Raw genomic sequence first — 21,688 nt, 5'->3', positions numbered from 1 at the left:
TAAGGGGTTCCCTGTGCCTCGGTGTCTGCTGCCAAGGTTCACTGACAAAGTGGTGGTATTGGATGAGTCAGGAGTGAGAATGGGCCAAAACTTAATAGGACAATGTTTGCTAACGTAATAAATGAGGTGAGAAGTACGGTTATTTTCTCAAAGACTTCTGTACAATCTGACTCCTTTTTGCATCCAGTGGAGTTTTGCCCTGCTGGCCATTAGAAAGAATGCAGGCTTCAGGCACTTCCACATTGGCTTCACGTTTTTAGACATGGAAGTTACGATGACTTCTTTTACACAGCCTATGGGTGGACACTTCCTGTGCAGTTGGCAGTTGGGGGGGAAGGATACATTTGGTCAGAAAAAAACACTTCAGTGCTCAAATTTATGCAAATAACGTGAGGGGCGGGGGGGTTGACTTAGTTTGCACACATTCAGGGAGGAGTTTTGGATAGATGATTGGGTGAATAAAACATAGGACTTAGCAGAAACTGCTGTTTGTAAATTAGCCTTAGTGTCTTTGAACCAAGACAATTGTTTCCAAAGTAGATTTAGTTGCCTAAACTTAGCCAAACTATAACAATAAAGTCAGCAGATCAGAAGAAACTCTTGTGATTTTTTTTGTTTGTTTGTTTTCAGAACATTCAGTCATTTATAACAACGTTGCACTGGCAAACACCAATATAGCACCAGTTCAGAAAATGCTCATATAGGTTGTTTTGAAAGACAAAACTAAAGACATGATTTTGTTAGGTATGAGGGCTTATTGCAGGACAAATCCTTATATATTAATATTAGCATATTATTCATTGTTGAATTAATAATAAAGTGTAAAGAAGAAAGCTGAGAAATTACATTGTCCATAGATAAGCAAGCATGGCCCCAGTCACTTCTCAGAATAATTAAAGCCATTCCTCCGGATATCAGCTCTTTCTCCTGGGAATTTCTCAGGACCATTTCAGCGGAGTGATCACTTAAATCAGAAACATACATTAGGTGACAAATACTGGGTTTAAAAAGCAAGAATAATGGACTGACATTGTGTCATCATTATGTATGTGGACAAAAACAAACAGCCTGATTGGAACAGTCAAACCAGTTATTCCAACAGCACACCATGGCGAGAGGGGTTCACTGAGGGATAACTCAATATACACGGAAACAAGGCAATGGCCTGTGTAAGTAACATTAGGAGCTAATCGGAAACAAGCCCCTTCTAATTAGCCATTACCAAAATAACAGGCTGAGGTCATAGTTATTGCTTTCCCTTATGGGGAACGCTGGTCTGGGTTTGACTCAATTTGAACGGTTGAAGAAATGAAGTATTTTTAGAGTTTTAAATGCAGTCATCATCTGAACAGACGCCCTCATAATCAAGTGATTGTTGTCTCTGATGTTATTTATTGTCATGTGAGTAAACACAGAATAAAGAGTGAATTGATGTTAATTATTGTATTTTGATTTATTGCGCTTGTCAGGCAATTAATATGTTGTGCAGTTGCAATTTTCTGTTGATTAAGTTGTTTAGAGACACTGAATGCCTATTTTCTCAATCAGTGTCTTACTATGAGAAATGCAGTCCTACATGAACATACTATCTGATGCCAAAGTTTAGCTCAGTGGGGAAAAGGTGACGTACTTCCATGCAGCAATCAGGGTGTAGCACTGTTTGAATTTAAATGTGTCGTAGGGTTGTGTGCTTATGTTTCCAGCATACTCAATCAAATCTGAGTTTCGGGCATGTATCTCTCACTTAGAATGTTTTTTTGCTGTACTTTAACTTTTTGTTGTTGCTTATCTAGTCATGAATAATTACATTATAGAGGAATGCCTTAAAGTTGAAACTAATATTATGTTTAACAATAGCAAAACTATACCAAAACATCTGTATACAAACTCAAACACAACAGAATAATCTAGTCTAATTTATCCAGTCGTATGCTCAGTACCTCCCAAACACATGCATGTTTGCTAACACTGTGCTGTTTAAAAGACTTCTGCATATAAGTGCATTTGAGTTTAAGTGGATAAGTGTGTGCATCTGAACTCTACTCGCGCATTATAATGAGCAGAGTTCAGACATTTGAACGAAGGGTGACTGAGATTTTACAGTTGTAGCTCCCACTCTTTGGATCTTCCTTTTGCTATAAAAATGCAGTCAGTGTATATTTTCAAGAAGCTGTTTAAAGCTAATTGGTTTCATAAATCTTTGTTTGCAAGCAGTTTGTTCTTATTATGTGTGTCTGCCTTTCTTTGCACTTTTAATGTCTAATTTTGTGGTTATTGCACAGTGCTTTGTAACTTTTGTTTCAAAAGGCACTTTATACATAAATTTACAAAAGTAAATTTAGTAAATTTACATTTACTAACTAAATTTACCTCATTAGTCTACTTACTACTTGTCCCTGCTTGAGACTCTTTAAGCAGAGGTGTTTTAAATGGTAAGGTTTTGGTGAAAATGCATATGTTTGGGAAGAACTGAGCATATGACTGGATAAATGAGACTTGGATTATACTGCATGAGTTGTGTGAGGTTTGCAAAAGGATGTTTTGATATAGTTTTGCTGCTGTTAAATTTGGCCGCCTTTAGTACAATTCAGTGAGATTTTTCTCTGCTATTGGACTTTTGGTTCACTATGTAGGCATGGGAGAAAAGAAAAGCTTTCTTCATGAACTCACCGTAACATAGGGTGAGTAATACACAAATGATCATTCTGTGGCAGAAATATTGCTTTAAATTGTGTAGTTTCTGTTAAGTCATACTGGCTTTCATTGCTGCTGCTGTTTTGAGAAAGAACCGCTGCTGTTGTGAAAAAAAAAGACATACCAACCTTTGCAAAAGATACAGATAAGATTTGACAGCTGTAGTCTGTGAAAGCACATATTAATATCACAATTAATTTGTTAATTTTGCAAAGAAAAGACTACATCAGAATCGCATGATAGCAGGGCTGATTATACTCCTCTCACTGTCCTACTTCAGATGCCTGAGAGGCAAATACCTCGACTCCATTCAGTCCAAAGGAGTCTCTGCCTGCCAATGCTGCTGCTGCTCTACCTGGCCAGATCAGATGGGAATGGAGATAGCGTCTCTGCTTATGCTCTTTGGAGCAGTGTGAAAACAAACACACCTCCACACCACAGCTGAAGACAACCTTCCTGTAAAGGCTATAGAAAAAAAATAAACACCTACCCTCTTTTATTTGGCTATTTTAGATGCTGGTTGTTCTGCTGTGGATTACGGTGCGAGATAAATCTCACAAAGGGAACAGTGTGTGGGCAGGGCCCAAAATAACATGCAGCAGCTTTGGTTTAAAAATATTGTGTGCAAAAATATGTTAATTCTTCGTACAAAACACAAGTATCTCATTTAGAATTCCAGTTTCTGACCTACTTGTTTCACACAAATGAGCGAGGCTTGAATAACTTCTTTATTTTGTAGAAGAATATGAGATTATTAACCTTGAGGCTGTCCTGGTTTGTGTCTCTGAACACACTGTGCGTCTCTTTTGGCTGTTGTAATGACATAATGTAGAGTAAATGTGTGGTGTGGGGTAAATATTGATAAGCAAAGTGCTTTACAAACAATGAAATGACAAATAAAAGAGAAATTAAAATTCTACACATGAATGGGAAAGCATTGTTGTGAAAAAATAAACTGGGACAGATCAAATGAAAGAAAAGAGGGCTAAAATGGGTTAAGCAAAAAACAGTAAAATGAAAAAACTGACTATGCCTAACTCAGAATATGTGTCCTTTTGTGCCAGCTAGAACCTTTCATATGACAATCAACAGGCAAACTGGTGGTCACCTTAATGATGAGATGAGGCCTGCAGCTAATCTGAGCCAAAGTCTGTAGTGGTCAGTACATTCTGAAAATCAATAGAGAAAAAGTTTGTTGAGAATAAATGAAGTTTAAAGGATAATACCAGTCTTTCTGAATGTTTAGCTAATCCTATAAATCACATGTACATTTTACTTAACTATTGAATTTCTGACACACAGTTGCATGTGTTGCAGAATGGTTAGCAACACATGCAACTGTGTGTCAGAAATTCAATAGTATTTTTCCTCTTTAACATCCAAAGATTTTCATTCATTTTTTATGTCATGAAAACCTATGGTAATGGATTATAAAGTGATACAAAGTAATTTGGAAAGTCGGCATTGTATTACCTCTTAGCAATAAGAACTTTTGACTTAGAACACTGAGAACTTTTGGTTTAGTAAAGAGGAGTGCTGTTGAGGCATCTTTAAAAACAGCCAAGATGGCTGCAGCTGATATGGAACTTTTCGCTGAACTACTATTTTCAAATTCTGATGGCAAAAAAAGTGACACTTGTTCACAGGCATATTGATGCTACACCAATACAGCTCATCTGTACATGCTGTAGTCTGTTTACATTTGTTCGTCGTTCAACGCTGAGTTATTGGGGTGGATTATCCACAACTGGCATCAACCTTCACATTATGCAAGAACCACCCTCTTGTGTCAAAGTGGATGTTTACAATGTCGATGAGAAGAGAGCCAAGTGGAACAATTCATGACAAGAGAAGAGTGGGAACAACAATAAGGTAAACTTGTGTTCTTTCCTCTCAAAGTTTTATGTCAGCAAATAACAGTAACGTTAAGTTGATGTGCTAACTTGCAGTGGATCGCTCTCTAGTCGGTCTGTCTTGCCATCTTTTCTTGGCAGTATATCTCTCAGCCTGTCTGTGTCTTGCTTGCTTGCCAGTCACTTCCAGGGCTGTGTTCTGTAACTTTGTGCCTAACAAAAATACAACCATTTATTATGATTTATAAACACCAACAGGCAATGGTGTATAAAGGTGCCATGCCATAGTTCTCATGGCTCAGTATTACAAAACCTGAATGGTCCGAAAAATGTCCCATTGAAGTGAAAGCCCATTTGTCCAACAGCCTGTTATCCTGTAATCCTGTAAACAAGCACCCGTTGCTCCAAAGGCCCATTGTTCTGAAAATACACACTCTCCCTGCAGTTAGAAAGATTCATGGCCTGTAATCAGTCAGTCCTACCGCTATAGTTTTTGTCCTACTCTGACTCTATTGATATTCTTACCCTAACCTTAACCAATCAGACTCCTCTTGCCTAAACCTAACCAATCCAACCAACAAGGCAACGAATACTAGCCAATCAGTGGCAGAGCAGGATGGGTAATGCTTTCGCTATAGTTGGAAAAAGAACTGGCACCCAGGAAGGTCCAGTGATGTGTTTGGGAGATTGTGTATTTTTGAAGCAATGAGCCTTCGGAGCAATGGCTGTTTGTTTTCGCGATAACTGGCTGTTGGACAAATTGGCTTTAACCCCAAGGGGACATTTCTTGGACTAATGGAGTTTCAGAATAATGAGCTAGCAGAACAATGGGCAGTCCTTGTTTATAAACTTCAGCTTGGAAAAGATAACCCTGTTGCATGTGAACGTGTGTTCATAGGCATGTGCACAAAATGAAACTTTCCATCAGCAACCTCTGTTGGGGGGCGGTCCAGTACTTTTAAAACAAGACAATTATCACAATCAACTTCTATCTAGTCTCACAGTCAAGGTTAAATTACAACCCTGGAAGATATCTCATCTGGCCTGGAGATGCCCGGGCTTCCCCCAGGAGGAGCTGAAAGGCATTACTGGGAAGCTAGACGTCTGAAGTACCTTTCTTAGCCTGCTGCCCTTGCAACCTGTCCCAGGATAAGCAGATGAAAATAGATGGATATATAGATGGATGGATGGATGGATGGATCTGGACTAATGCAAAATTGAAAGCATTTAAAATTTCATTTAGCTGGCCATACTGGGCAATATGGATACAAATCCCTTGGTAAGTACTGTAAAATTTCCATTAAATGCCTAGTCCCTTTTACCAGCCCAGAGTAGCTACACATTTTGACAAATGACAGCCTGTCTCAAATAAATGCTTGATCTGATTGCCAAGCAGTTTATTTTCTTTTTTCTTCGGATACATAAAACCAGGTTGTGCCTACTTCAATTTATGCATCCCTTCCTCGATTACCCTGCCAAGCTATTCATATTCCTTTAGTCCATAAGGGCCCCCAGATCAAAAGAATCAAAAGTGTTTTTATAAAAATTAATCCAATCTTTAAATGAGCTATATTCATACTGGTTTAAATAAACAATTTGATTGTAATACCTGATCTTTGCTGAGCAACAGTTTTGTGTGAAAGGAATTAAAGGCCTGTCTGAAATATAGGCCTGCTGATTTCAGTGATTTAAGCAAATAATATTATTATTATTGAAGTTATTATTTGAAGTTTTACGGAAATAACTATCAAGTATTCCGGCAAGCCATAGTATACATAGTGTTTTATAATGTATGAAAGGAAATCTAAGGGAAATCTGATATAATTAATAATAGTTATCTTTAATTTACAGAGGCTATGCTTAAGTTTGTCAGTAGCAGAGGGAACCTATGTAACCTGTTTACATAGTATAGCCAAAGCTTATTGTGTAATATTGTGAGAACTTCACTTATAACCCAACAGCAGAGCCAAAGCTCAGTGTAGATCAATCATCTTCATACCCACATTAAATCTGACTATTCTTTTTACATGTAGTTTATAAGTGGGAGTAGGTAGGCACGTCATGTGTGGCCACCCTAAGGCATGACATTGTTTTAATCTGAGTGTGGTTGTAGGTCTACCCAGTTGCATCCAGAAGCATTTTGATCTATCATGGATTGATAACACCCCTTGAAAATCTAAAATGAAATAAGAGATTCCACACTCATTTGCATTTGGGAATTGGTCTGATGATGCCAGGTTAATGAGCACCACAAACTAAATTCCATCCAGCACCACTGAAATGCGCGTGCGAGTATTGTTGCAGTATCTCACAACCTTGACAAATAAAACTCAAAACTGTCCGCATGGCTAGACACCACTAGAGGTGAGTGAGAAATTAGCATCATCATTATTTTTTAATTTGGGTGAACTGACCCTTTAAGAGCAAGTGAATAACAACATAAAAACCTATCCCCAGCTTTACTGTTAATAAAGGTTTGTGCCTGACGGGTAAGAACAAGTTGAGGGGGGTCCACCCTATCTCTCAGAATCAGGTTGAATGCTCAGCTCAAGCAGAACTAACACTGCTCACAGAAGCACAGGTCCATCGGGACATCATTAGTAACTTTGAGAATGGCAGCTCGAGTACTGGGATGCTTTTTTTTTTTAAACAATGTGTGCAGCACTGAATCAATAACACACTATTCATCACACTTTATTATATATATGACACCCTTTGGACACACTTCAGTAGCTTTGTTTTCCAAATGAAAATTATGAGCATGTAATGAGCTTGATAATGATCATTCAGGAAGCAATCTACTCTTAAGGAGTCTCGGTATACTTTGTACCTGTACTTTGCATTTTGTGCACTTGAAATTAAAGTTCCAAATGACTTCCTTTTCTTTTTAATCAAAGTTGTGTTATCGACACATTCATATTCATGATCTTGTGATCTTAGTGTATACCTGAGAGGTGTTTTTTTTATCTATGAGATGAAATGCTAAAACTTTGATGCTGAGTATCTCTGAGATACTGATTGTTTAGAAGTTGCTTTTTCATGCAAAGCAATCAAATGTGCACCAGTCTGTATGAGCTGTCCATCTGGCTTCTCTGCTGCCCTCCAGGTCAAATGTTGACTCTGCAGCAAGTCCAAATCAGTAATCTTCAAGGAAGACTAAATAAACTGTTGTGCTGTAATCCTTTTATGCCATATATAATAGAGCTCTGAGGCTGCATACACAGTCCTCACACCAGATGGGGCTTAAATGGCTTGCATATCCTGCCACTTTTATCTGGACGTTCTCCAGCATAGTTTTAAGTTTGCCCATGATGTCATGCTTCTCAGTGTTGTGGCCATACAAGAGCTTTTGTTGTAAAGAACTATGTCAATGTCAGTGCTCATGAGAACACAGTTAAACCACAAGAAAGGTATGACTTTGACTTTTAACAAGTTTCTACAAAGTAGAACAGTCATTCCCACTTACAAATCTGCTTCAGTTCATTGACTTTGCTCTTTTGGATATTGTAGCAGAGAACCACTTGCTGTGCTCTATATATAATATGGAGCAAATTCCCTACACTTCAGTCATCATGATTGAGAAGTGTAATAGTTGATGGTGACATGTTTAATGGGGCAACAGGGCCTGCATGAACACGTGCAAGTTGGTAATGCAAAATTATACAGTTAACATGAGATTAAAGATAAGCATCCGAGGTGCATTCCACTGACTTTACACATCCTAATCAGTTTACTCGTTGTGGGAAGCACTACGCTCTTAAAAGATTTCTATATGTCGCTCTGGAGGCTGTAAAGATAACCTGGTGATGTCATAGTGATATCATTAGGATAATTTTAGTCTGGAGATAACAAATATGTAGCCCAAATTGGCAGTGTGGACTTCTAAAGGCGTGGGCATTTACTTGGCATGCAAAGACCAATGATTGCTGCAATTCAGCTACATTATGGGAGATGTAGGATTCAGCTTTTTGGAGTTTACCCCATATTAGGGACTGCATTGGAATAAAGTTGACCAATGCGGCTTCAAATTTGACCATTTTTCCTGCTTGTGGCAATGCCTAATGGATGCCAATGTCTGTCCGTCAGTCGACCACTTTTGTCCAAACTGAAGTATCTCAACAACTATTGGATTATGGACTATTTTCTACAGACATTTATGGTCTCCAGAAGATAAATCTTATTGACTTTGGTGATCCAATGAGTTTTCATCTAGCACTTCCATGAGGTTCACATTTGTCAGCTATTGTACAGATTACACTTAAAGTTGGTTCAGAAATACCCCCCTCAAGATGAGCTGTAATGACTTTAGTGATTCCTTAACATTTAATCTAGCTCCATCTATCCAGTAGTATAGGCCTACTTTGGTTTATAACCTCATTAAACATTTACTGTATTTGCATTGGAATGCCACATCTGTAGACAAGATCTTGCTTTTGGAAGTGTTCTGGTTTCTATTTGTGGTGCATTTGTAGTCCAACAATAGACTATATAAAAAAAAATGGATGTAACTACTGTAATTTTAGCCATTGGTTTGTGGACTCCCAGTTTATAGCCTTGAAGGTGGCATTTGGCAGTCACCATCTCAAATTCTTGAAGCCAGAAGTGACTGTTTGGACAAGAGGGTGACGGTAACCCTTACAGTATGCTAGTTGCTAACTTGGTAATGTTAATGCTATGTTTTGCCAGAGAAAAACAGGATTAAAACCATTAAAACAAAATATACTTACTGGAAATACTGAATATCCTCCTTAGAAGGTCCTTTAGTACAGGTAATCAAATGCTATAATCAATCTTCATGAACTAAAAGCACGCTAAAATAGCTACAGCTATGGCCATGTCCAGACTCTGAATCTGGAGTTTCTCTATATGATTGTGTTACCTAGCCAACACTGTTGGCAAGGTAGCAACTTGTCAACAGATGATACCCACTGTCACTATTTGCGGCCATGCCCTTAACTTTGAACCTTAATAATATTTAAATGTGGCGAGTTGGAGGTGAAAGGGTATAAAGCTAATACTGTTACCAAGAAAAAGGGCTCGACAACGCCACCCTGGGAATTTCACCCAGGGAATTACTTCTTCAATACAAGACACACAGGTTCGTTTACTCAAGGGGCATGAGACGTGGTTCCAAGTTTTAAAAAAAATACACTTTATTAAACAAACAATCATTTTTCTTTTTAAAAAAAAAACAAAACCATTCACACAGGGAGGGGGAAAGAACCTAATCAGGGCTGAGGCCTAGTGAGTGGACAAGGACTAGTGAAGGGGAAGGATCCACCAAAAAAAAAAGAGAAACCAACTTAAATCACCAGGCACACGTGGCAGACACACTCAGTGAAGCAACCCACTCCCAGGAACACAGCGGACAAGACGGAAAGATGGATACCACCACCAAACACCAGCACCGCCACCACCGGCCTCCAGCAACTGAAAAGGGGAATGATAAAACAAATTAGTGGGGTTGCAATGAAACAAACAAAATCAGTAAATCAAAATTTAACAAAAATTGTAATTAATGGGCAGATCACAAGTTTAAACTTAACAATATAACAACTAATAACTGCCCAATTGAAATACTCAAATATAGACAAAGCAAAAGAAGAAATTAATACTAAAGAAAACAAACCCCAAACAATTATCCAATTACATATACAAAATCTCTCAAATTAACCTAATTAACAAATAAATTATACAAAACAAAATCAGGTTCAACCCAAACAATATAAAAATAAACAAACTAATAGAATATAACCCACACTCACTCATTCACTCAAAATACGGGGGACCAAACCCCAGTTAAAAATAATGTCTCGGCCCGCAACGGGCAGACGAGCAACCGTCCTGCTCCGGACGTGAAACAGAGCACCAGTGCCTACGGCGGAAGCAGAGCTGCGCAGCGGCTTACAGTACCGCAGCGTGCCACCGTGCCGTGAGGACAAGCAGCAGCAGAGACAAACGGCAGACGTGATGGAGGCAAGCAGGAGACACAACAGGAGACAAAACAGGAGACAAAGCAGCAGCGGCCCGATAAGCTGGCTACAGTTAGCACCTAACCAAGAAAAATGCTATTAGCATGGCTAAATACACTGAACATGATGCGGTGCGTGCTACAATACATATAACATACCTTTTCAGCAGCGCGGGCACACACACACTCACACGAGAGGAGGGAGGGGGAGAGAGGGCTCCATGCAGCCACCAGCGTTTACCTGCGACCACACTAGCATTAGCCACCTGATAGCATCAACTATACTACAAAGAAAGAGGACACTTACCACAGCCAACAAACGCAGCAGCGCATACAGAGGGGCCAGAGCAGCACACAGACCTCGACCAGCGAGGTGAAGCAGCGTGCAGCCATACCTGTCGGACCAGACGACCTCCGACCCGGAAGTGACGCAGAGGTGACGATGGGAGCGCAAAGGAAGAACCGGTGGGAGGACTGCCGCTTTTATACCGGCCCACCTCATTAGCAGCGCCCAGCGGCGCACATTGTAAACAATGACAATAAGCACCTCTATGCTGCTACATAAACATAGTTTAGTTATATAGAAATTCACCCCCTGTACAGTTGTCATTACCAAGGAAATTAGCTATAGAGGCTAAAACTGTATTTTGTACCAGACTGTAAACATATTTATTTCTGCTGCAAAGCTCAGCATTTTAATGTAGGTGTCTACAGGGATTGACATGCTCTTGGAGCCAGCCTCGAGTGTCCATTTAAGGAACTGCAGTTTTTGACACTAACCTGTTGTTTTCATCTTACATCCCTGCAGGTTGAGTCAGCTTCAGTGCGAGCAGTATTGACCAATCGTGTGGAGAGTGAAGAAAGTGAAAGGCATTGGCTGAAATGCAATCTCGGATCTGATTATCTGATGATGATTTAGCTTTTCATTTATGAAGAGCTAAATCGCCATCAGATGGTAATAGCTTTTTTAAATGTATATCTGTTTGTAGAGATGATGCCGAACAACTCCAACTCCGCAGTTGCGTCTCAAGTTGCTTATCGGACTGTAAACAATGACTGGCAAACAGAAGAGGAGGTCCATTGTGAGAAAATCTGCTAACCACACCAGAACCCTCTAAATAATGGGCTGTTGGGGTTAAACTGTCATCAGACTGATAGCTGATGGGTTCTGAAATTGTTTAGTTTATGACCATCTGCCTGCAAAAGTGGTGACATTCCATCAGCTTCAGCTTTACTTTTTGCTTTGTGCAAATTAGAAAATATTGGCATGCTATCAAACTAAACTAAAAAAGTGGACACACTAAAAATTAGACCCACTATTCCTCATAAAGACCATGTTGTTGCGCTGCATGCTGATGTTAGCACACAGAAAACACCTCTGAAACACAAAGCATTACTGTGGACTCAAAAGCTGGTCGAGCGGTAGGCTGCTATTCATTATGAATGGCCACCCGCTGAGCTACAGAAATTTAAAAGGTGCCCAGTGTCACTAAAAGAGTTACAACAATAACTACTGCAAAAAAAGCACAGATAATATAACACTGCAATCTGAAAACAAACTACACAACAAAACATTCTACATCAGAACACATCTGTCCAGTCGGAGAAGAGTGTGTATATAACATGCTCAAGGCAACACACCCACAGAGCTACAGTTTCATGCCTTCTACTTTGTATCTGTAGGTGTTAGTCATGTTTAAACTGTCTCACAAGATAACTTTATGGAAGAGCAGCATTAAATCTTGAATACCCCTTTAAGCACATACTGCTGCTGTCAGCACTCAACGATCAACAATGTGATCACACAACCAAGTCCACACTATACTAAATTCATAATACAGAAGTTGCACAAATAAGAAAAACTAAGCCTAATATGATGTAAATGTTACATAGTTGTGGACGCGCTTATATGCAGAGCTAGTTGTTGAAAATGTCCACCACCTCATGAGGTTAAAAAGTTAGAAATCTCATGTTACAAAGAGGTCGATCTGACAGAATCAAGCACACACTCACAAAACGACAGACCCTCCAAAGCAAATCTAATATTACCCATCACATTCTGCGGGTATGATTATTCCACCACAATTTCTCCACTGTTGATTTTATTCAGATAAACATTCTTGACTCTTTGATACCAAAAAATCATCATCAAATAGTTTAAGTAAACCGTTTTGCTTGAGCCTGTCAATAATACGTGTAATAGATGAGCTGACCAAAAATATAGAGAAGACACATCTGTTTATGATAGACTCACATTTTGTAAGCAAACAAAGTGAGATATCAGATGATGTTTGAGTTATTGATGCCAGAACCAAAAGACGATCATTTTTCCAGTGATTTCAGGATTGTGGCTTTTACTGGATCCCTGCAGGGTGAGTTCAGCTCAGCTCAGGACTCTTCTAATCGCACTCACGAGCTTCATTGAAAGGACTCATGAAATGATGTTAGTTCACAAAAGCCTGACTTAAAGACATCCATCTCCCTGTAGGATGTGTAGCAGGTCTAATATACCTGCTGGATGCAATTCAGTGTTTGTGGAATCCTAATTAGGTCGTTAAGAATATTTACACGTATCCAGGGAAACATAAGATTCTATTAATAGCAAATTAGTGTATGTTGAACATGCTGGGAGAAAACAGATGCAAATTAGAAAAAAAAAGGTCACACGTTATTAGAGCATAACAAAGTTTATTGTGTGGAAACTGGCTGTCTTGATTAAAATGAACTCCTTTTAATAATCCCAGTCTTTTAAATATCAACACCAATTTCACAGTCATCAATAAAACCATAGAAAATCAGGCAGTTAACTGCACAGTCCCTCAGTCATGCATCAATTCTTTAAGCGAGCACTGAAGAGAAGAGGAAAAGTGGGATTCCTGCAAAGCGTGTTCTTTGACATAGATGCTGCCCTGCAATTAGTGTTTGAGATTTGGCAGCTGCGTGGTTCAATGTCTTCCCCCACCCCTCTGTCCCCCATCCCAGTTCCTTCTTTAATCTGCTTGTGCTTGCTGAAACCACTTCAGCATTAAACCGCAGAGGATGTGCAGGAAAGACGTGGAGTCCCGGCGGTCAAAGCCTCATCGTTAACCCTTCTGGAACGGCACCAGCAACAACTGAACGCCGCCTCAACTGTCCGCTGTTGCTTAGCGATGGACAATCAGCTGCACAAAACAGACCCACAAATCAATAGTAGTTGGTCCCACATTTGAGATGGACCAGCTCTGCATTCCCCAGGAGAAAACCAAGGAAGGTTTTTGAATCAGCTGATTAAAGAGCTAATGAATAAGTAAAAATGTAACATGGAGTGCAAGAGTTGAAAAGGGCAAACATTTGTAAGCATTTTAGAGCTGCTGCTGATGGAGAGCTGTAGTGTGCGTGTACACAATGCAGTAGATAAGAGGCTATTTAGACTTTCCGAAAAGTGATTTGTCAATTACGTATTTAAATGACTTGTTTGTATGTGTAGCTCCACCAGCAGCGTGTGGAGTGTCTCTCAGATGTACCCAGGGTTAACCAGACTGGTGAAAGCACCAAACCTCCGGCCCAAGAGTTTGTAAACTATCCCAACCACATGTATAGAGCTGGGCATCTGCTGCTGAAATGTAGGCCCTGTCATGTACTAAGCCCCAGGGTGATAGCATAATTAAAAGGGCCTTGATGAACACATGACATTGGTTCAAAATATGCTCCACAAATCCACTAGAAAAATATACCAAACGGATGAAGAAAAGCATTTCTGCTTTGCGTGTCACACGTGTGAGCTCCTTGCTGAAGGAGCAGGCAGTGAGCAGCACGGGATACGGGGCTCCCAGAGACCTCTGCTGCATGACATATGTGTTCCATTACAGTTCATTTTCAAACATTTCTTCAGGACTTGTGGCTTCACAGTCTGCTTGAGAAGGAGGATTAGGCCCTCCTGAAATTGATTTATTTCTGCGCCCTAACTGTTTATTAAATATAATTGACCATCAAAGTTGTCACAGAGAGGAGGGGAAAAAAGGAGCTGGTTGAAAAAGGGGAGCTTTCTTTGAAAAGCTATTTATCTCAAGAATGTCTTAGTTAGAGGCCGGACTGGGAGGCAGAAAATAGGTCATATTTCAACCACTAATACTACCACACTTGGTGGCTGCAGGATTAATTAGAGCCAAAGTCATAATAAATGTGATAAGTTGTCTCGAGTGAAATAGGAGGCTTATACAGCACTCGAAAAATGGCCTGCCTAAAATAACTCCACCTAAATGTTCAATATGACAATTCTACAGAGGCCCTAAAGTCCCAAAAGGTGATATTTTTTATTTTGTGCGTACAAGTTAATTATCTTGTGGGAAGAAGGTAATTATTATCAAAATTAAATGCATGCGCCTCAAAGAGAGGACTGACTGTGACTCTTGTTGCAATGAAACATTTATAGCTGCAGCCATGGATGGATTACTGAACGAGCCTACTGGGCACAGGCCCAGGGGCCCAAAGTGTCAGGGGGGGCCCGCGCTTAAACTTGAAAAATGTGACTGAAATTAAGAGGTACTGAACAGGAGGGGACTCAAAATAACCACATAGACACACAAAAAGACTTAAAAGAGATGCAATGGAACTGCAAAGTGACACAAAACAACCACAAGGAAACACAAAATGACAACAAAGTGAAACAAAAGGACCAAAAACGACAAAATTACCTCAGTGAAATGCAGAATTACCTCAATAAGACATAGTGTTACCCCAGAGAGACCCCACACATATAAAGTGACCACAAACAGACATAAAAACCACAAATAAAGATGCAAAATGAATACAAAGAGATGTAAAACCACTACAAAATATGTGTCTTGCTCCTACAGTATGTAGAAGAAGTGGTAGAGCTCTTTGCATATATGTGCCCAGGGGTTCATGGTCTTGTAATCTGCTCATGGCTGCAGCAGGTGGGCCAACTTGCTTTAGATCAGCACAAGTGATATATAGCCTAATAATCAGTTAATGACCACATTAATCCTCCACCCAGGTATCAACACCAAACATCACAGTATGATATAGCCAACTAAAACAGAGCACAGTATAGTCTGCAGAGTGATGTACTATATTCTATAGTTTAACGGCACAGACATGGATAGGTCTAGTAGCAAAACAACCCATTGAAGCATTAAATCAAAAATAGAGCACACTCAGGTTGCAAAACCTCTCTCTGTTTGTGACTGTGACTGGGAGCGACTGTTTTACTTAACACTGGCAACCGGACAGATCCTGACTGACTGACATCCACCATATCAGCACCCAGAGTGTGTCACAGCCATGGTGGTCTGATCGCCATTATCTGTGTCTTAAACAGACACATGTCTGGTGTCTTTTAAATGCCACACAGATGCCAGACACCCTACAAAAGGCCAAATTGCCCTTTTTTTCCTTCATTCATGTTGTAAGCTGACAGTTTAAAGACAATCCCTATTTCATGTCTCAAAGGCAAAACGATAAAAGCCATTAAACAATTAATGCTTATTATGTTCCTATCACACCACAGATTGCTATCTTTTCCCCCCTCCCAATGTGTGAATGACAAAACACTTAATCACTGTTATTAACTAAATACAGCTCTCGGTGGAGCATTGATAGAAATTAAGCATGAGTGCAAGAAAGAACAAAAACATGTAATCCAACAGTAATGCTAATGTTAAAATACTTGTTTTTTGTTTTTAACAGAAACTGTCATGTTTTAAGTATTAGAATACAAAAGCATTGTCTTCTGCTGTCATATTTTGTTGCTACAGTAATTGGAGCAACAGATGAATGCAGAGTCATTAATTCTTACACCCCCCAGCTGTTTTATGTTAATGCAAATAAATATTTTGGTACCCGACTTTAAGAAGTCTGGGGTATTTTTAGTGTAGAAATTTGGATGGATTTTTCTAAAAAATCTGCACAATATAAACCTGACCAGAGGTGTGCACTCAGGTCACATGACTTGATCTAGAGTCAGGCTCAAGTCACAGATTTGATGGCTTTAGGCTCAGTTTAACAAAATCAAAAAAGACTTGCAAATTGACTTGGACTTATATCAGTGACTCATGACTTCATCTGGACTTGAGCCTTTTGACTTAAGAACACTTGATACTTTTTTCTGAATCACTTAACGCTAATACATTCCCAGCATGTCAGATTCACTTTGTTTGAAACAAACCGATAGCATTTATTCAAGCAGGACAGATCCATAAAGAACTAATGTTACATTACTGAGTGCCAGTTGGAAAATATGATACTAAAGTTAATTTCATTCTTGTACAAAAACAGTGGTCAATAAATTGGGTCCCAAATTACAAAGACACAACAACTTACAACTTAATTCGATATTTAAAGCTGCACAAAGAGCCCCAAGTAGAAGTTATTATTAACATAGTTAGCAAGATAAGGCTCGGCTAACATTAGCTCAACAGCTAAGTAACTTTTTAATAAACTTGTGTCAACATATAAGCACAAACTTTAAAAAGAATTCATTTTTGTTCATTTAACATATTATTAGTCTGCTGTTAAAATGGCATTACATCATGATTTGTTTAGGACTTGGGAAAAGACTTAGGACTTTAACTGCAAAGACTTGAGACTTACTTGTGACTTGCATAAAAATAACTTGGCCCACCTCTGACCCAGACTAAGGAGGCATTAATATTAGCCTGTAAGCAATGCTTTTCATATCAGTGCTACACTGTGAAAATGATTCTGAGCCTGTTTTCTTATACAGAAACAAACAAACAGAAAGATAAAGTTAATAACAACACATGTATTCCATTTTACCTGGAGACGATAGAAAGTAAACTTCCATTTTATTACTGGCAAGTGTTAGAAAGAAGCTCCTGCCTTCTCCTCAGTGTGTCCCTATCTATTAAGCGAAGCGTGCAGTGCAGCTGAGAAATGAAGGTACAAAGCGAGACTATCTTTAAATGGCTCTGGTCCAATAGCAATACCTCCCAAATTCACAGGCAAGGTCGCTGAGACATTGTGCTTTTTCTTTTTTTTCATGTGTCTGATTGATGAAAGCTAATGTGCCTTTGGGTCACATTAAGAGAAATAGAGAAGAGCTACAGAAAAGCAGCACTGTTTAACAAACAAAGGTACCATGAGCTAGAAATAGCTGCAGTGAAAGCGATGAATTGGGCATTGCGCTTTTGATGCTGTTTTGGTGCCCACTTAGCTGTGGCTCCTTTTTTTTAAGTATTGATTTCTGTAAGTAGAATAACAGAGTCTCAGCAGAAGTGTTATGTATATCAGAGTCCCTTTGTGTCATTGTGGCTGGTCAGACTGCAGCTAAAACAAGTTGAGAGACCAGGCCATTCTGTAAGTGTGGCTTGAAGTGTTACTGGCGTGCAGTGTCAGACCTTACAGAATCGGCACCTTAGGCAAGTGGAGGTGGCACCCATATTACATTAATTTTTTAGACCATTTTTCCCTTATGTTTGATTTTTCAAATTAAAAGAAAAAAAACCCTCTTGTCTGTGACAAGCCATATAAGTCTCTCTTATTTTTTACCCAACCTTATGAAAACTCATAAATTGGGGAAAAGTAGAGCCAGGCTGCTTTTTGAAAGGACTTTCCCCCCTTATTTTCCGTTCCTCCTTAAATTTCCAGCCTGTCTCACACTTGAGTTGAACCATGTTGAGTTTCTTTTGGCTTCTAAGGTAACAGGAGGGTAGACTTAGGTTGTCCATGCCTCTGAGTATCATGCTCTTTGTTCTATCTAAGTATCCACATTAAGGACTCATGACCAAGGGAACAGCATCTCCTTTAGATCATCTCTTGGCTGTGCTAATGTGGTCAAAATGAGCTGTTACCCCTTTAAAGAATTACCCAAGAAAGTCACATTCAACTTCACACAATGATAAATACCATTAGGACTCTGAAGTTTGTTGACAGCAGGGAAGAATCAGTGTGCTATATCCTTATCCATCATCATTATCTAGTTTGCTGGGTTTTTTTTTTTGTTGTTGTTTTTTTTTTTCCTTTCTTAGTCGACGGCATCCACTCCTGCCGTCGACACAGTAGCAAACAGAAACTGTAATGATCTGTGTCATTGATGAAAGCTCCCCACATAACTGAGCTGCAAGCGATTTCTCAGAACACTGACTCTCAATCATTTCCAACATCTGGAACAACTATGGAATACATAAACAAAGAGCCGGGTGGGGGTTGAGGTTGGGTGCCATCATCACAAGGAATTCAAAGGAGAGCTGGGTAGTTTGAGACAGAGTTTGTCGAGAGTTTATAAGATGGAATGTAAACACTACTGACGGATGGGTCAGTAAAGCTCTCTGTTGTCCTGAGGAAGTCTGGTCAAGAACTGCAGGACCCCCACTAACAGGCCAGAGTATTAGGAAATTGTATCTCTGCTCCAGGGAGAGCATTCTTCTGCTCGTGCTGAGCTCTCACAGTGTATCAAAGTCACATTGGTGGCTTTCCCTGTGTGTTTTCTTCCCCAGAATTCTGACCTATTACCTCACATGCTGCTGGGCTTGTAGATAACGATACGACATGATGATATGACAAGTGATGTTCAAACAGAGAATTCAAAAGCCTATTTCAAAGCTTACCTCACTTACCCATGCTGGGGTTAACTGCCAGGGGACTTAAGTCAAATAAAGGAGTGGAGAGACTTTTGAGCCTGTTGCCAAGTATGATGATGGATGGAACATGTAATGACAAAGACATGATTAAAAATGTTATTGTGGTACTATAAAATAGCTATGTGGCTTCAAAGAGCACAACTAGACATAAAGCACGCAAGAAAATCAAACAAATGTTCAGGTGCTGATCGCTTGGGGAAATTGTCACGGAAGTGAACAGCAGAACAAAGAAAAATTGCACATAAATCCATGTTAACAATCAACTGTGCATACATGAAGTACTTTTAACTTTTAATGTACATCCTTAAACCAAGGTTTGATATTTGAAAGTCACACTTAGGTGCGAACCCAGATTTTTAGGGATGCTAGCATCATGGCTCAAGGCATGGCAATGTCAGTCAGTTCACCACTTTGGTCCAGAATATAAATATCTAAACAAGTATTCAGTGGTTGGCCATAAAATTTGGTACAAAAATTGATGGTCCTCAGAGGATGTAACCAACCGTTTTTGGTAATCTCCTGGCTTTTATCTAGCTTACTGCTCATCTACAGGATAATTATTTGTCCAAACATTCATTGTTCCCAGATGATGTACCCTAATGGTTTTGGTGAGCTCTTGACTTTTCCTTTAGTGCCACTTTAAGGTCTATGTTCAAGATTTTGAGAGAAATGTCTCAACAACTATTTGATGAACTGAGTGATAATTGATTGAATCAATGAATGATTAAATGAAAATTGGTACAGACATCCATATTTTCCTCAGGGGAAACTAGTGACAGTGCCATCAGCCTCAGCTGCAATTTTTTAAGACTGTCAAGACCCTGAAGAAAAACGTCAGCATCAGCCATTTCAAAAAGTGCCCCAAATGGACATCTGATTAAGTTCAGGTGATTGCGCTCACTAATGGTCTTAGTATTTATAACAGGAGCAAAAGAGGAAGCAAGGTGACATCATAGAGAAATCTGCTCAGGTAGACAGAAGGGTCAACAATATACTGATTTTAACAAAACAGATCTCTGCTCATTTCCTATAGCCAACCAACATTCTTTTTGAAGCATACCATTGTTCAAAACCTTAACCACATGTTTATTATTGTAACCATGAACACGTAGGCCCCTAATTTTAAGGCAGCCCAAACCACGATGCTTCCCTAAACCTAACCAAGTCATTTTTTGTGCCTAACTAAACCAATTATTTACAATGTTTACAATATGGACAGAATTTTAGTTTAAACCATTCAAAACATCAACATCAACATTATCAACAGAATATGTGTGACAGTGACAGTGTTGACGTTATGTCAAAGACGTTTATGTCTTGTGTTGCTGAGATATCTACTGCAATGAGCATGCTCAGCAGCTAGCCCTGGCCCTTCCTGTCTTGTAATACCACTTGTGCCTTGAGAGGCAATAGTGAGTCACGGTAGCACCCAGTCTGCTCTCATTCCAACATAAGAGGATGAAGAAGTAGAGCTACAGCCCCAAGCCCCCGGTTGGTGGGACATTAAACACAAAGGCTACATCCACACACAAACACATTTTCATTTTATAACGGCAAACACAAAAGATGGCTCACGCTCTTGGCAAGTTACCTTTATCACCCTCCCAACCACCTACTCCCAGCAAGAAACCATGTTCCGCAGCATGCATAAGAAGTGAAATAAAAAGAAGCAGAAGAACGTAAATGTGGCTTTTCATAGCTGGAGACTGCATGGGTATTACCATAAACTGTGTATAAAGATGGATGAAAAGACAACTCCCCAAAAGTCAAGCTACAGCATTTTGATTGCTGATCAGTATAGGTCGTGAATCCTGCCGTCTGTGTAAATGGAGAAGACTGGACCAAACTAAAAGATCAAAGAACATGTCAAATAAATTTTTCCCAGAGATGGTTTCTGCCATTTTAGGTATGTCTTGCCATGCTGATGCATGTTCAAGTGTTCATTTTTGTTTGATTTAATTCATTATTTGACACCACAAAAAGGGGATTTTGCATCATAATTGACTGCTGCATGTGCCAATCAGTCTGCTTGCAATCAACAGCACCTCTTGCGACTGGTCTGGTGGGTGTATAGGCAGGAACTCCGACACCCACGAAGATCGCTACCTTCACAGACTCTGGCTCCAAATGACAGTACTAGTTCAAGATGACTGTGGCCATATCCAGGATATTTTGACTTCGTTTTTGTACAATGGGGGTAAGCGGAGATGCATCGTCCATCGTTATATACAGTCTATTGGCAATACACATTGCACCTTTAACCACAGCATTGTCACATCATTAAATGTGTCATATATGTCATACTGGAAGGCATGGACAAAAGTATTTTGTTGTTTAATTTGGAGGACTTACTGACTTTTTTATTAGTAGCAATAATGCTACAATTATAATAGGCCTACGCTAAAATGGTGAACATGATAAACTTTTACATCTGCTCATTGCTCATTGAGTTTTAGTATAATAGCATAATAGCTTGCTGACATTAGCATTTAGCTCAAATCATCATTTTGCCTAAGCCAGGATCACTGGCTGTAGGAAGGTCCGCTAGCTGCCTGGCTAATTCATGCAAA

At 39.5% G+C, this 21,688-nt stretch overlaps 1 long non-coding RNA gene across 1 annotated transcript; it reads right to left on the bottom strand.

Annotated features, from left to right (window-relative positions):
- Window positions 1-9,761: 9,761 nt before the first annotated feature.
- LOC125891436 (uncharacterized) lies at window positions 9,762-10,931 on the bottom strand. Its single transcript, XR_007449640.1, has 3 exons — window positions 10,826-10,931; window positions 10,678-10,759; window positions 9,762-10,599 (listed from the first exon to the last, which is right to left on the bottom strand). It is a non-coding gene; the product is annotated as an uncharacterized LOC125891436 (long non-coding RNA).
- Window positions 10,932-21,688: the final 10,757 nt, after the last annotated feature.

This window comes from Epinephelus fuscoguttatus, linkage group LG1, assembly GCF_011397635.1.
Source record: "Epinephelus fuscoguttatus linkage group LG1, E.fuscoguttatus.final_Chr_v1".
NCBI classification, from domain to species: Eukaryota; Metazoa; Chordata; class Actinopteri; order Perciformes; family Serranidae; genus Epinephelus; species Epinephelus fuscoguttatus.
This window is presented reverse-complemented; position numbering and strand designations above follow the sequence as displayed.